General features: G+C 46.8%; 1 protein-coding gene across 9 annotated transcripts in view; it reads left to right on the top strand.

Moving 5' to 3' along the window:
* The window catches only part of RAB11FIP3 (RAB11 family interacting protein 3), a 98,621-nt gene that overhangs the window by 33,919 nt on the left and 50,469 nt on the right, over nt 1-14,233 (top strand). The window lies entirely within an intron of this gene.

Here is a 14,233-nt window from a genome sequence, read left to right on the forward strand (position 1 = left end):
CAATTTACCACGCCTGTTTCTGAGTGTTGACTTGACTCCTTTTTGTCGCGAGGTAATTCCAGGTTCATGGCTCTTGCATTAATATACAAAGCCCTCAAGCACTGTTAGCAGCTCCCCTGGTTCTCAGAAGCCTGACTGGCCTCAACGAGAAGTTGGACATTTCGTGTAAAAGGAGCCTGCTGGATCAGGCCAGTGAGCCATCTAGACCAGTGTTTCCCAACCTTTGGTCTCCTGCTGGTTTTGGACTACAGCTCCCATCATCCCTAGCTAGCAAGACCAGTGGTCAGGGATGATGGGAATTGTAGTCCAAAAACAGCTGGAGACCAGAGGTTGGGAAACACTGATCTAGACCAGCAGTGGCCAACCGGATGCCTGTGCAGGAAACCCGCAAGCAGTGCCTGAGAACAAGGGCGCTCTCCCTTCCAGCGGTTTCCAGCAACTGGGATTCAGAGGTATACTGCCTCTGACTGGGAAGGCGCAGGGCACAGCCTCCATTATGACTAGTAGCCATTCATAGCCTTATCCTGCACGAATCTGTCCAATCCTCTTTTAAAGCCATCCGAGTTGGTGGCTCTCACTGCCTCCCGTGGGAACAAGTGCCCAAGTTTTAACTATGAACTTATATGAAGAAGTACTTTTATCTGTCCTGAATTATCCAACGTTCAGCTTCGCTGAATTTCCACGAGTTCTACTGTTATGAGAGAGGGATAAAATCTTTTCTCTATCCACTCCCTTCATTCATGCCATGTATAATTTCATAAGCTGCTAGCATGTCGCCTCTTACCATACTTACTTTTTCTCCTCCAAGCTAGAAAGTCCCAAATGTTGCAACCTTCCCTCACAAGAGAATCTCTCCAACCCCTTGATCATTTTGGTAGGCCTGTTCTGGACCTTTTCCAACTCTACAATATCCTTTTTGAGGTGAATACTCTTCTCAGCAAGCATCTTTGCTGTTGACTTTCAGACATTACTTGAAGACCTTTTCTTCCTTTCTTTTTAATTAAATTTTTATTCAGTTTTCTTTTTCTATTATTACACACATCTCATATCAATAACATTTATATTACATCACCTCATCCCTCCCCTCCTGGGCTTCCCCCAACTTCCACTTCTGCTTTGTTTCCCTTTTATTACATACCGCTGTTTCTTAAAAATCCCCTATATCATTTATTTGTCGTTTTAAATGTTCTTTGTTAAGAAAGATGTGTGTGTTTATTTAAATCCTGCCATCAAGTCAATAGTCTTCCTTTGCTTCTGCAAGTATATTATAAATGGTTCCGACTCTTTTTCAAAGTCGCTGTTGTCTTTTTCTCGAGGTCTGTCTGTCATTTTTGCCAGTTCTGCATAGTTCATCCCAGTTATGGCTAAGTGTTCTCCTGTTGATTTTCAGTAGGGTTTGCAAAGATCCAGGGTCCTGCTTGAAGACCTTTTCATGCTGTGAGGCCTGTGCAGATGCTTAAACTTCTTTGATTAATCCACTTTAATGACTATTTTGTATTGTTCTCAGCGGCATTTTATGTTCTGTCAAACTTACGTGTCTTACATGGCCTTGATATTTGAGTTGGCAGTGGCGCTGTGGGTTAAACCACTGAGCCTAGGGCTTGCCGATCAGAAGGTTGGCGGTTCGAATCTCCACGACGGGGTGAGCTCCCATTGCTCGGTCCCAGCTCCTGCCAACCTAGCAGTTCGAAAGCACGTCAAAGTGCAAGTAGATAAATAGGTACCGCTCCGACGGGAAGGTAAACGGTGTTTCCGTGTGCTGCTCTGGTTTGCCAGAAGCGGCTTTGTCATGCTGGCCACATGACCTGAAAGCTGTACGCCGGCTCCCTCAGCCAATAACGTGAGATTGAGCGCCGCAACCCCACAGTTGGTCACGGCTGGACCTAATGGTCAGGGGCCCCTTTACCTTTACCTATAAAGTATTTTATAAAGTATCATCTGAAGAAGTGTGCATGCACATGAAAGCTCATACCAGTGACAAACCAACTGTCTCTAAGGTGCTACTGGAAGGAATTTATTATTTTGTTTCTATAAAGTAATAAAAGATAAATACTCCCTTGCACTGCATAGAGCATCCGAAGGTTGCCGCTTTGGAAAGTGTCACTCTGTCCTTTTTGTATCTGTGGCCAGGAGGACTGAAATTTCTGTTCTGTGCTACAGAACCATGGGCAGCTGGGCACGTCAGACGAAACACTAACTTTGGAATCTTCCAAAATTGTCATCGGAACAACATCTGCTCAGTTGCAAACACTTTAGGGGCAATTGTCCCAGGTTAAAGCTGTCACTACAAATGTATGTTTAAAAGATACAGCTTGGGAGGGGGCGATGGAAGTCTTAAGAGTGTTTGTGCTATGCTCTCTAGAACAGCTTTCTTAGAGACATGGCTTCAGGTTTCTTTCCATAATTCATTGCTTGCAGTATCATGGTGTTGTGCTAATTAGATAGAAGCTGTGGTCTAAACCACTGAGGTTCTTGGGCTTGCCGATCAGGTCGGCGGTTCAAATCCTGCGACGTGGTGAGCTCCCGTTGCTTGGTCCCTGCTCCTGCCAACCTAGCAGTTCGGAAGCACGTCAAAGTGCAAGTAGATAAATAGGGACCGCTCCGGCAGGAAGGTAAACGGTATTTCCGTGCGCTGCTCTGGTTCACCAGAAGCAGCTTAGTCATGCTGGCCACATGACCTGGAAGCTGTATGCCGGCTCCCTCGGCCAGTAAAGCGAGATGAGCGCTGCAACCCCAGAGTCGTCCGCAACTGGACCTAATGGTCAGGGGTCCCTTTACCTTTAACAACTAACAAAGCCTTTAATTCAGGGCTCTCTTAACTATAAGTCTATGGAGTTGAATAATTTTGGGCTTTCTTATAGTGACTGAATTTGAAGTATCCATCAAACCCTGTTCTTCCTTCCTTCCTTCCTTCCTGTCGACATCTAGAGACATTAAGAGATTCCAGAGCCTCTTGGTTTGAGAATAGTGGTAGTTTCTCCCAAGGTGTTGGTACTGGGACAGCAGGTGAAGATGGCATCTCATCTGGAGTAATGCACTGGACATAGGAATATGCCTTATACTGATTCTCAGAGTACTGGTCAATCTAGCTCAAAATTGTCCACACTGTGTGGCAGTGGCTCTCCAGGGTACCAGACAGGGTCTTCTCCCAGCCCTACCTGCAGATGCCAGTGATTGAACGTGGGTCCTTCTGCATGCAAGACAGATACATGCTCTAGGACTGAGGATTCAAGCGCAAGAGCACCACCCCCTTCTGTGGTTTTCAGCAATGGGTATTCAGAAGCATTTGCCTTCCACTGCGGCAGCTGAGCATAGCCATGAAACTGAAACTGGGGAGAGAAGCACAGTTCCAGGCAATTGGGCACCCTTGAGGCATGATGTGTTTCCTATGCCTACCCCACACAAAGCTGTTGTTGGCTTCCTCCCGACAGCAATTCTTAAAGCTTCCACTGATGAAGCAAGCAGGTTTTGCTGACTAATGTCACACCCGAAAGTACACGATGCAGTTGGCAACAAACAAAATATCTTTTTTTATACCTAGCCTTTCTTGCCTTGTCTGCTGACACAAATGCTAACTTTCTTCCCCCCCTTGTGATATATCTGCATTGCAGTTCACTTTTTCTCAGCTGAAGGGAAATTGGAAGTTGTTCAGTCACATGGATGGGTAGGGTGGGGGTGGGAAACTTCCTACCTGGAATTAGTTTGCTTTTTTTTACAATAGTATCAGATCCAGATTGTTTAAGGCTCTAAATTATGAGCAAAAGATAAAGGACCCCTGGATGTTAAGTCCAGTCAAAGGCGACTATGGGGTGCGGCGCTCATCTCGCTTTCAGGCCAAGGGAGCCGGCGTTTGTCCACAGACAGCTTTCTGGGTCATGTGGCCAACAGGACTAAACCGCTTCTGGTGCAATGGATCACCGTGACAGAAACCAGAGGGCACGGAAACACCATTTACCTTCCTGCCACAGCAGCACCTATTTATCGACTCACACTGGTGTGCTTTCAAACTGCTAGGTTGGCAGAAGCTGGGACAGAACAACGGGAGCTCACTCCGTTGCGGGGATTCGAACCACCGACCTTCAGATCAGCAAGCCCAAGGGGCTCAGTGGTTTTAGACCACAGTGCCACCTGTGTCCTCCGGCAAGAGATGGTTACAGCTCTCTCCTCTGATGTGTTACATGCAGGGAGGTCTTTATAGGAGGGAAGAAAGTGTGAGAACAATTTCTCAGGAAAGGTCCTTCATTAGAGTTTGGGGAAAGTGCTTGGCTATGTTACAGGATGACTGTAATACAGGTTGGCCCTGTTATTCAGAAACTTGCTGCATGCTAGAAAAAAATTAAGTTGTTATGACTTGGAGCCATTGATGAGCCATTGTAGATCATGAATTTGTCTTCTAAATTGGCAGCCATATTTGCATCTTCTGATAGTGATTTCCGTAGTTTAACACTGCACCGTGGGATTAAGTGCTTCCTTTTATCTGTCCTGCATCTTCCAACCAGTTTCACTAGATTGTTCCCACTGTCCGTTTCTGCATCTTTCCCAGCTCTACAGTATCACGTTGAGATGTGATAACTGAAGTTGTACACAGTATTCCAAGCCCTGTTATCATGCTGGCTATTTAATTTCCCTAATGAATCCTAGCATGCACTGTGCCTTTCTCGCAGCTGCCACACACTGGGTCAAGATCTTCATTGAGCTATCTGCTTTAACCCCAAGGTCTCGCTCCTGGTCCATCACCTTCAGTTGGAACCCCAGGAGTGTACATGTGAAATTAACACTTTTCGCCCTGGCATGCATCACTTTACACTACAGTAGTTTACATTGAATGGAATTTGCCATTTCACTGCCCATTCACTTAGCTTGGAGAGGTGCTTTTGGAGCACTTTGTAATTTTTTTTGTTTTTGTTTTAATGACCCTGAACAACTTATTACAGGTGTTCAACCTTTTTGGGTCCACAGTTACCTTGATCAACTACATTTTTTCTGCAGCACCCCTGTAGGGCTCAGGAGCCCAGTTGTGGCACCCTTTGCCTGCAGAGCTGGCAGCCCCTCACCCCTTTTCAAACACCCTCGCTTGTGGAGTGTTCCCTCAGCCTCCTATCCTCTTCCCTCTCCTTAGGACAGCCTCTCCGGGCAGCCACTGCTGCTGCCCCTGGTCTCTGAGCTGAACCCCCCACCCCACCCCAAGGAGAGGTGCCTCCTCACAGTGCCCCACAGAGGCCTTGGAAGCACCCCTGGCCAGCCCCAGAGGCACCATTCACCCCGGGGAGCTTGTAGCCAGGGCTGCTGCAACAAACAGTCGTGCAAGCCTTTGGGAGGCAAAGACTCAAGAGACCATTGGAGGCGAAGGGAAAGAAAGAGAGACAGAGGCCATGTTGCCCCTGGCACCCCTGACCACCATTCAAGGCACCCCAGGGTGCCATGGCACACTGGTTGAAAACCACTGATTTAGTTTAACCAGCAAACTTGACTACCTCACTGCTCATTCCTACTTCTAAAAGCGCAGATTCCAATACCATTTCTTTCTTTGGGGGGGGGGATGACTCCCATTTTCTGCTTCTCTCCATTCTGAGAACTGTCCATTTATTTCCACTCTTTGAGTCCTGCAACCCAACCAATTCCTGATCCACAAGAGGACCTCTCTTGTTATTTCTTGACCGCTAAACTTACTCAGGAGTCTCTGGTGAAGTCCATAAGGACAACCCTAAGACTAAGGAGGAGGAAGCTTGCAGGCTGTGCCACCCCTTGGGCTGATTGTAAGTAAGAAAGCGGGCAGGCTGAGACTGGGGTGACTGCCCTATTTGGACATTGCAATTTTCAAGCGACAAACGTGTGTGCGTATGTGTGAATTCTCCTTAAATTGGCTATGAAAGTAGACTCTCCTGTGCATATACCCAGATGGACTCCTCCCTCATTTTCACCAGGATCTGGCGGTCTTCATAGCCTCCACTTTCTCTACTAGCTTAGCAGCATTTGAGCAGATGATCCAATGCATTGACCTACTTTTTCCGAGAGGAGAAGCGGCAAGGAAGTTTGTAACAGTGACGTCGGTTTGCCTTTGCTGCCGCAAACCCAAAATGGGGATGGCAGAAAGCTACCCACATGTGCAGCATTGAGGTCGTTGCGTTGACATCACAGCCTTAAGGCTCCAACCGAATGAAGGATTTGCAGGGAAATCTCTGGCCTTCTCGAAGCCTCTGTCTGTCTTCTTTTTCACTCTGCTCTTCTGCTGTGTTCACTGGGCAGTTCTAGCAACAAGCCATCAGCACAGGAAGAATACTAGACTCAGTTATCCACTGTGACATAACTTGATAACGATTGATCAGAATATCTAACATGCAGTGTTAGAAACTCAAATATATAATGTAATTACCTAATGGCATCTTAAATCTAGGCCACACCAGTAGCAAAACGTCCCTGGCACCTGGCTAATGTCTAACACTGGCCACATACTGGTCAGCACAATAGCTGATGTATCCCCTCCCCCCTCGTACCATAGGCTAGATTCTGCTTCCACACCCTCAGCCCATTCTATCCTTCGTCCACACTAGCAAAAGGCATTATCAGTTCAAGGACACACTTTAAAAGGTAAAAGGGCCCCTGACCATTAGGTCCAGTCGTGACCGACTCTGGGGTTGTGGTGCTCATCTCGCGTTATTGGCCGAGGGAGCTGGCATACAGCTTCTAGGTCATGTGGCCAGCATGACCAAGCTGCTTCTGGTGAACCAGAGCAGCGCACGGAAATGGCGTTTACCTTCCCGCTGGAGCAGTACCTATTTATCTACTTACACTTTGACATGCTTTCGAACTGCTAGGTTGGCAGGAATTACTTTCGAACTGCTAGGTTAGTCGGGCACAAAAACTCAGGTGACCAAGCAGGGCCAGTGGGGGCTGTGTCCCCTGGGGAGAGTTCTGAGGGCCAGATAGAGAGGTGGGGGCAGTAAATAATGGCAGTATGGAGCATGTTGCTTTGGGTGCTTTTTATTTAATTTTCCTCCAAAAAACTAGAAGCAGCCGGGTAACATTTTATTTATATTTATTTATTTAGAGTACTTGTACCCCACTCCTCGGTGAAAGAAACTCCTAGAGCGGTTTACATACAATCAAAACGAGACAAGTACACAAGGGACAAGGAGGGGAAGAGGAAAATCAAAACAGTTGTTATAATGCCCAGCTGGCACAGCTGAGGGGGTGGAGGTGCCAGCAAAGCTGATGAAATGAGCCCTGCTTCCTGTCTCTCCCACAGAGGCAGTCTGGTGGAATGGCTGGCCCCGGGTGACCGTTGAGGGGAGAGGAGGAAGCCTGATGGAGCTGGCCTGTCATATGGAATCTCTCCCCCTTTCCCAACTCTGGTTGCTGGATCTTATGGAATGGCAGCAATTGATGCAGAGTTGGTGCAATGCTGTGACATCCCCAGGGCTTTGCTTCCCCCAGTCTGGTCCTGTCACCACAATCTGTTGGCACAATAGTCTATCTTCCTGCCTCGGCTCTCGAAACTATTCTGCTCCAGCCACCCTGGTCTCGGCGGCGTGTCTCCCAGGCGCCACGAGGCCATAATGCTCTCCCAGCTGACTTAATGCTCCTGAAAGCTTCTATTGTTGTAGGTTGGGCCTATGCGAAGCAGGGGAAAAGCAAACATGGCTCCGGTCCTGATCGGCACATTGCTTTTTTGCTGCCCTTGCTCATTTCACAAACGTCGTCATATCCCATGCGCAAGCACCTGTCTCACTCCAGCAGCTCTTATTGACTCCATTGTATTGCAATGAGCAAAGCCGGATGAGAGACTTGTGTCTGGTTAAAAGCTGAGCGATCTGATGACTGTGTGTCAGTGGTGGCTGTGGCGCCCATTGGGACTGGTAGGGTGGAAGGCAGGGAGCCCAACAGTAGGGGGAGCCGGAGGCCACAACAAGCAGAGCCAACTAGTTCTAGTTTTGTCCCCACACTCCTGCTCAGTTCTGAAAGGGCAAAACCGAGGCCAAAGAGGAGGAAACTGGCCATTAGGGCTGCGCTCAGCTGAGACTCAGGACTGGTTGTCAGCAAGAAGGCAAGCTTTTGGGGGACCTTCTTGGGACACGGCAGTCAGGATGGCAAATCCCAAGTGTTCCGTTGCTGTACCAATGCTCTCTCTCTCTTTAGCTATTGTATTTCTGGGCGCACCAGCGCTACAAAGTCCCCATTGACCATGCTCGACAGCACACGCGCTTGTAATGTGCAGATGGGGGGAGTCCTTTGTGGGTTTGTGTTGCTAATGAGCAGCGAGGGTTTGTGGGTTTTTTAACGCTCATTTGAACAAAGATTCAAGAGCTTTCATGTAGCCTATTGTGTTGGCGGGGACCGTTGGGTGAGGTCACCATAGCAACACCAACTGTATACAATGTGCCATATGCTGGGGGGGGGGGGGAGAAGGAGGAAGACCTGCACCAAGAGAGATGCAATAATGAGTTGAGTAGACGACTCCAAGCCATGTCGAGCTTGTCCTTTCTGTGCCGTTGATCCTGGACCTGTGAAGAGGTTGGCGGGCAGCCAGGCTCCCTGCTGTCTCTCTGTTGCAACTGCAGAACAACACTTTGATTGGGTGGGTGGGTGGGTGGGCGGGCTTGAGGGGTGGCCTGGCACCCTTTCTGAGACCCTAACCCTAGAGGTGCTAATGAATATACAAAGGAGGGATGTTGGATTTCAAAAAGACGCTAATGTGGGGAAAGCTGGGTAGCGTGCATTTAAAGTAAAGCATTTGTACTGCCCAGGCTTGCCCCAGAGGATTTTGGGAAGATAAGATATCTTTATTGTCATTGTCCCCTTGCGGGAACAACGAAATTACTCAGTTGCTACATCCACTCAGATAAAGCATTCCGCATAATCCAAAATTACAAAAACCTAATTAAAAACAGTAAATATAATACAAAATAACAAGTAAAATAAGATGACTTCAAAGTCCAGGCTTTTCATTTAAGGCCAAAATCGCTCTAGAGAAGAAACTGTTCCTGAGACGGCTCGTTCTTGCCTGCATAGTTCTATATCTCCGTCCCAATGGCAGGAGCTGAAAGAAATGGTGACCAGGGTGCGTTGGATCTCTTGATATGTCTAGTGCTTTTCTATGGCACCTGGTGGTGTAAATTTGTTCTAAGGTGGTGAGTGAGCAGCCAATAATGCTCTCTGCTGTATTAATAATTCTGCACAGCCCTGCTCTGTCCTGGGAAGTACAGCTTCCGTACCACACACATAAACCGTATGTGAGCACGCTCTGTATGACACAGTGATAGAAGGCAAGCAGCAGCTTTTGTGGAAGATGGTTTTTCCTTAAAATTCTCAAAAAATACAGTCTCTGCTGCGCCTTCTTCACAAGCCCCCTTGTATTAACACTCCAGGACAGATCCTCCTGTAACTCAATGCCTAGAAATCTAAGTGGAATTGTGGTGTTTGCTGAGAGCACACCCCTAGCTACAATCTGCTTCTCTCCCCCCCCCCACTCCCAAATCCCCAACATCACCCTAAGTTAAATAGGGAGAAGATAATACGTTGAAAACAGTTTAGATCTATATAGCAGTGGTTTTCAACCAGTGTGCCGTGGCACCCTGGGGTGCCTTCAATGATGGCCAGGGGTGCCACGGGCAATACTGGCTTCTTCTTCTTCTTTCCTTCCCTCCTTCATCTGATGCCCTCTCCCGTCTCTGCCTCCCAAAGGCTTGCACGGCTGTTTGCTGCACCAGTAGCCCTGGCTATGTGCTCCCCAGGCGAATGGTGCCTCTGGGGTTGGCCAGGGAGTGCTTCCTCTGCACCTGTGGGGCAGTGTGAGGGGGCAGTTCTCTTTGGGGTGGGGCAGCTCAGATACCAGGGGTGGCACCTGTTTCTGCTCAGAGGACTCCCAAGGAGAGGAGAGGAAGCTGAGGGAACACTCCACTAGGGAGGGTGTTTGAAAAAGGGTGAGAGGTGGCCAACTCTGAAGGCAAGGAAGCCTTGGAGTCAAAAAGGTTGAAAACCTCTGATCTATAGTATAAATGTAGGGTTGAGGAACTTCAGGCTCCAGCGGCCTCTCTGTCTGTTTCTTGGGACTCCCCCCAGGCCACACTCCCCTCTCTCCAGGCCACACCCTGCACTGGCCCTTCTTTTTATTTCTGGGTGTTTTTGCCTGGGTGGAATGTGTCCATAAATACTGACGGTGTCTCTTGCTCTCCTGGATGGAGGACTGTGTGAAGACGGCAGCCCATTGGACAAAGGTGTAATTTGCATGAATTGCTCCACCCACTTTTGCCTCTGGCCCCGCCTGTCATTGGCATGTGGCCCTCAGGAGGTCACCCAGAAGGGAATACGGCCCTCAGGGTGGAAATGTTTGCCCTTTGGTGTGGCAAAGGATTAATTCTCAGAGTGGTTTAACAATCAGTCCCTCTTCCCGAGGATGTCTGGGAACTATGGCTCTGTGAGGGGAACATGGGGGTCACCTACAAACTTTCAGGACCTTTAACAAACTGCAAGCTCCCAGAGCCATAGGTAGCCCACACCTGTGCTACCTGAATCTTTGAACAGGAGATACCTGACTTCTTCTCCATGCAAAGCACTGAACTGAACTAGGTGCCTTTTTGTAATAGGTGCAACATCAATTTGAGATGATCATAACATGTGTTTTTTGTTTGTTTTAAAACCTTTTGTGAGAGTGTTCACAACATCCTTTAAGAAGTTATTGTTGTTCTCCAATTCTGTACCTACCTTTTTGGAATGAGGGGAGATCAGGTGCTTTGCACAAACTCCAACCACTACGCCACACTGCCTCTCTTAACTCGGTGTACCATCTGATGCAATATAAATCTGCTGCAGTAAGTCTAGGGAGTTTTTTTACTGCAGCAAACTCAACACTGCATGGCATCATTATTTTATTGGATTTGCTGCAATAAATGAGAACTTGGCAGTTAATTTACCCCAGGACAAAAATAATAGTTTGCAAGCTATGTTGTGGTTGGTAGATTTGGTTCATTCAGTTCCTGAGCATGTATAGTTGTAAACTTTATTATGTGGTCAAGTGAGAGAAAGAGTTGTGGTAACAAGAGACCTGATTGTGTCAAAGAACCTTCTGATCTCAAAGTCTTTTTCTGCCTTTAAATGAGCAGACATCCTGATGTGTATCTCTTAGCTATGCCAGAGGAGAGTTACTAATTAGGGTCTCACACTAGAGTAATATTCCAAACTGTAGCACACTCTGGGAATATGCTGTTCCTAACAAACCAGACCAGAAGAACAAAATTATTATTTGATTTTAAAAATGTCCAACCCATTTCAAAAGGGGGTTGAGGAACTGCAACTCGCTCTATTTAAAATCACTTTTCCATCTGCAATATACAAAATGCTGCTCCACAACTCTGCAGACCTCCTTCACACAATTAAAAAACAATGGGAGCATGACATAGGTTATGAGATGAACCAGTCCAATGGACCAGATTATAGAATGTGGTCCAAACCTTCCTTTAAATCCATCTCAGCCAAAAGAAGGGCACTCACTTTGAAACTTATCTATAGATGGTATCTTACACTGAGGAAATTGTTGCTAACACATCCAGGAACCTTACCAAAATTCTGGAGAGGCTGCACCTCTACAGGCACGTACCTCCACATGTGGTGGGATTGTCCCTGAATCCGACCCTTTTGGACTGCGGTCCTACAAGAAATATGTAAAATAACTAAGCAGATACTGGAACCCACCCCAGAACTGCACCTATTGAATATTTTCCCAGACAGTAATGCTCACTCACAGTAGAAAGAGCTTATAACCTACCTACTCTCAGCAGCCAGAAACATCATAGCTGGACACTGGAGAGACATTTCAGGAGTAAGCATGGACCTTGGGTACCAAATTGTATAGGGAAACAGCTTTACTAGAAAAGCTAACCGATAGATTGAAACTGACACGGGGAGGAAAAAAGCAGGGAAGCTGAGAACCTGAGAACGGGGATGCCTTCACCCTGGTATGTCTCCCCTTTATTACACACACAGCTCAAAATGACAATAAAGATAGCAAGGATCTACAAGCAGCATACAGATCAATACGGCTAACTTGACCCAAGAATCCATTCTTCCCTTCCACACATGCAAATGAATCTTATGGTGGTCAATCAAAGGCAAACAATAATATAATATTTTAACCCGTCCATCTTGCTGGGTTTCCCCAGCCACTCTGGGTGGCTTCCAACAAAATATTAAAATACAATGGTCTGTTAAACATTAAAAGCTTCCCTAAACAGGGCTGCCTTCAGATGTCTTCTAAAGGTCTGGTAGATGTTTTTCTCTTAGACATCTGGTGGGAGGGTGTTCCCCAGGGTGGGTGCCACTACCGAGAAGGCCCTCTGCCTGGTTCCCTGTAACTTGGCTTCTCGCAGCGAGGGAACCGCCAGAAGTCCCTCGGCACTGGACCTCAGTGTCCGGGCAGAACGATGGGGTGGAGAAGCTCCTTCAGGTATACTGGACTGAAGCCGTTTAGGGCTTTAAAGGTCAGCACCAACATTTTGAATTGTGCTCGGAAACGATCACGCCCCGGGGCTCGCTCATCCTTCTCTCACTGCCCACATAAACCAACAAATGTATAGAAAGAGAACCTACCCAAATGACATAAAAACCTCACCCATATACCAATTTTGGAAAATGAAAAAAATAATGTGCAAATTTATCTCTTGCCCTCTCCCCTTTACTCTCTCCCCTTACCTCTGGATGCCATATTGACGTATACGTTGAATATAACCAAAAGACTTTATAATCTGAACAAAAAAAGGGAGAGACATTGAATGTTCTTTTGTAGTTGATGAAAATCTTTAATAAAAAGTATTTAAGATCGGTTTTCCTGGATGTAATGGCGTCCTCCTGGATGTGGTTTCGGAAGAGCAGAAATTTACAAAGCCTCGAAAGGGGAATTGTTGCAATCCAGACCGGCTGCAATGTGCAGAATCAGCAGCCGTAAAACCGCCGTTTGAGAAGCACGGCTTGTGTGTTGAAACGATGAGCCAGCTATACTCCTTGCTGCTCAGGCTGCGCTACTGGCTGAAGAGGGGACCCAAGCTCGTTTCTCAGCATGAATTACGGTATTGCCCTTGGCAGCCACAGACCCTGGTTTAAGAGATCTAATATATCAGGCTGCCATGTGCTGGACCTCAGCTGTAGATTGATCCTGATAGAATAGCCTTTTCCGCTTTCATATTATAGGGGACAGTGTTGCAGTAGAGGAAGAGCGGAAGGACACTAGCTCAGGGATGGGGGAACTCAGTTTCACTCCTTGACATCTTCAGGGTAGGGAACGTCCCCCTGCCTGAAACCCTGGAGAACAGCTGCCAATCAGTGTAGGCCAGGCTTCCTCAACCACGGCCCTCCAGATGTTTTTGGCCTACAACTCCCATGATCCCTAGCTAGCAGGACAGTGGTCAGGAATGATGGAAATTGTAGTCTCAAAACATCTGGAGGGCCGAGGTTGAGGAAGCCTGGTGTAGGCAAAACTGAGATTGGGTCTGACAAGGTGCAAGACAGCTTCCTATGTTTCTAACATGCCGAAGAGTAACCTTGTAATGTAAAAATGGTTTTTCCTCTAGGAACCTTTTCACTTGTGTTGCTTTTGCGGAGGAAAACTATTGCATGAACAAATTTGTAATCCCAGGGTAGGGAAGTGCCAAGTATAGGTAGAAAAATGTTTTCATGGGGTTGGGGTTGGGGGTGGGGAGAGATTCTCAAGCAAAATACTGCTGACAGCTTTCCGGGTCATGTAGCCAGCATGACTAAACCGCTTCTGGAGCAACAGAACACTGTGATGAGTGGCAGAGCGCATGGAAACGCCATTTACCTATGTTTTTATCTGCCAGTGAAAGTGTGGTAGCAGCAAACTGATACATTCTCTATGCCCACTCTAATGGTAGATTATTAATATTTTCTATCCACCGTTATAACTATTTTCTTACCTTTTCAAAGTTAATTATATTTAACAAATGCATTTTCAGTTTCCTTTGACCACACTGTGCAATTTTCTTATTTTTGACATAAAATTATATGGTTTTCTATAGTTGCAATTTGAATTTGCATCCCCGAGACATCACCACACCACACTTCCAACTGTGTTAGATTTCTGGGTATGGGCATCTTAGATTTGACCGGTGACTTGTTGCTTTTAACATATAGCCACAAGATTTTAAGACTTAAAGTTTGTTTCTTTGAACTTATCTGCAAATAATTTTTTTAAAAAAAGAAATTATAGAGATTTTCCTGAGCTCAG

This window comes from Zootoca vivipara, chromosome 13 (assembly GCF_965207765.1).
Source record: "Zootoca vivipara chromosome 13, rZooViv2.hap1.1, whole genome shotgun sequence".
NCBI lineage: Eukaryota > Metazoa > Chordata > Lepidosauria > Squamata > Lacertidae > Zootoca > Zootoca vivipara.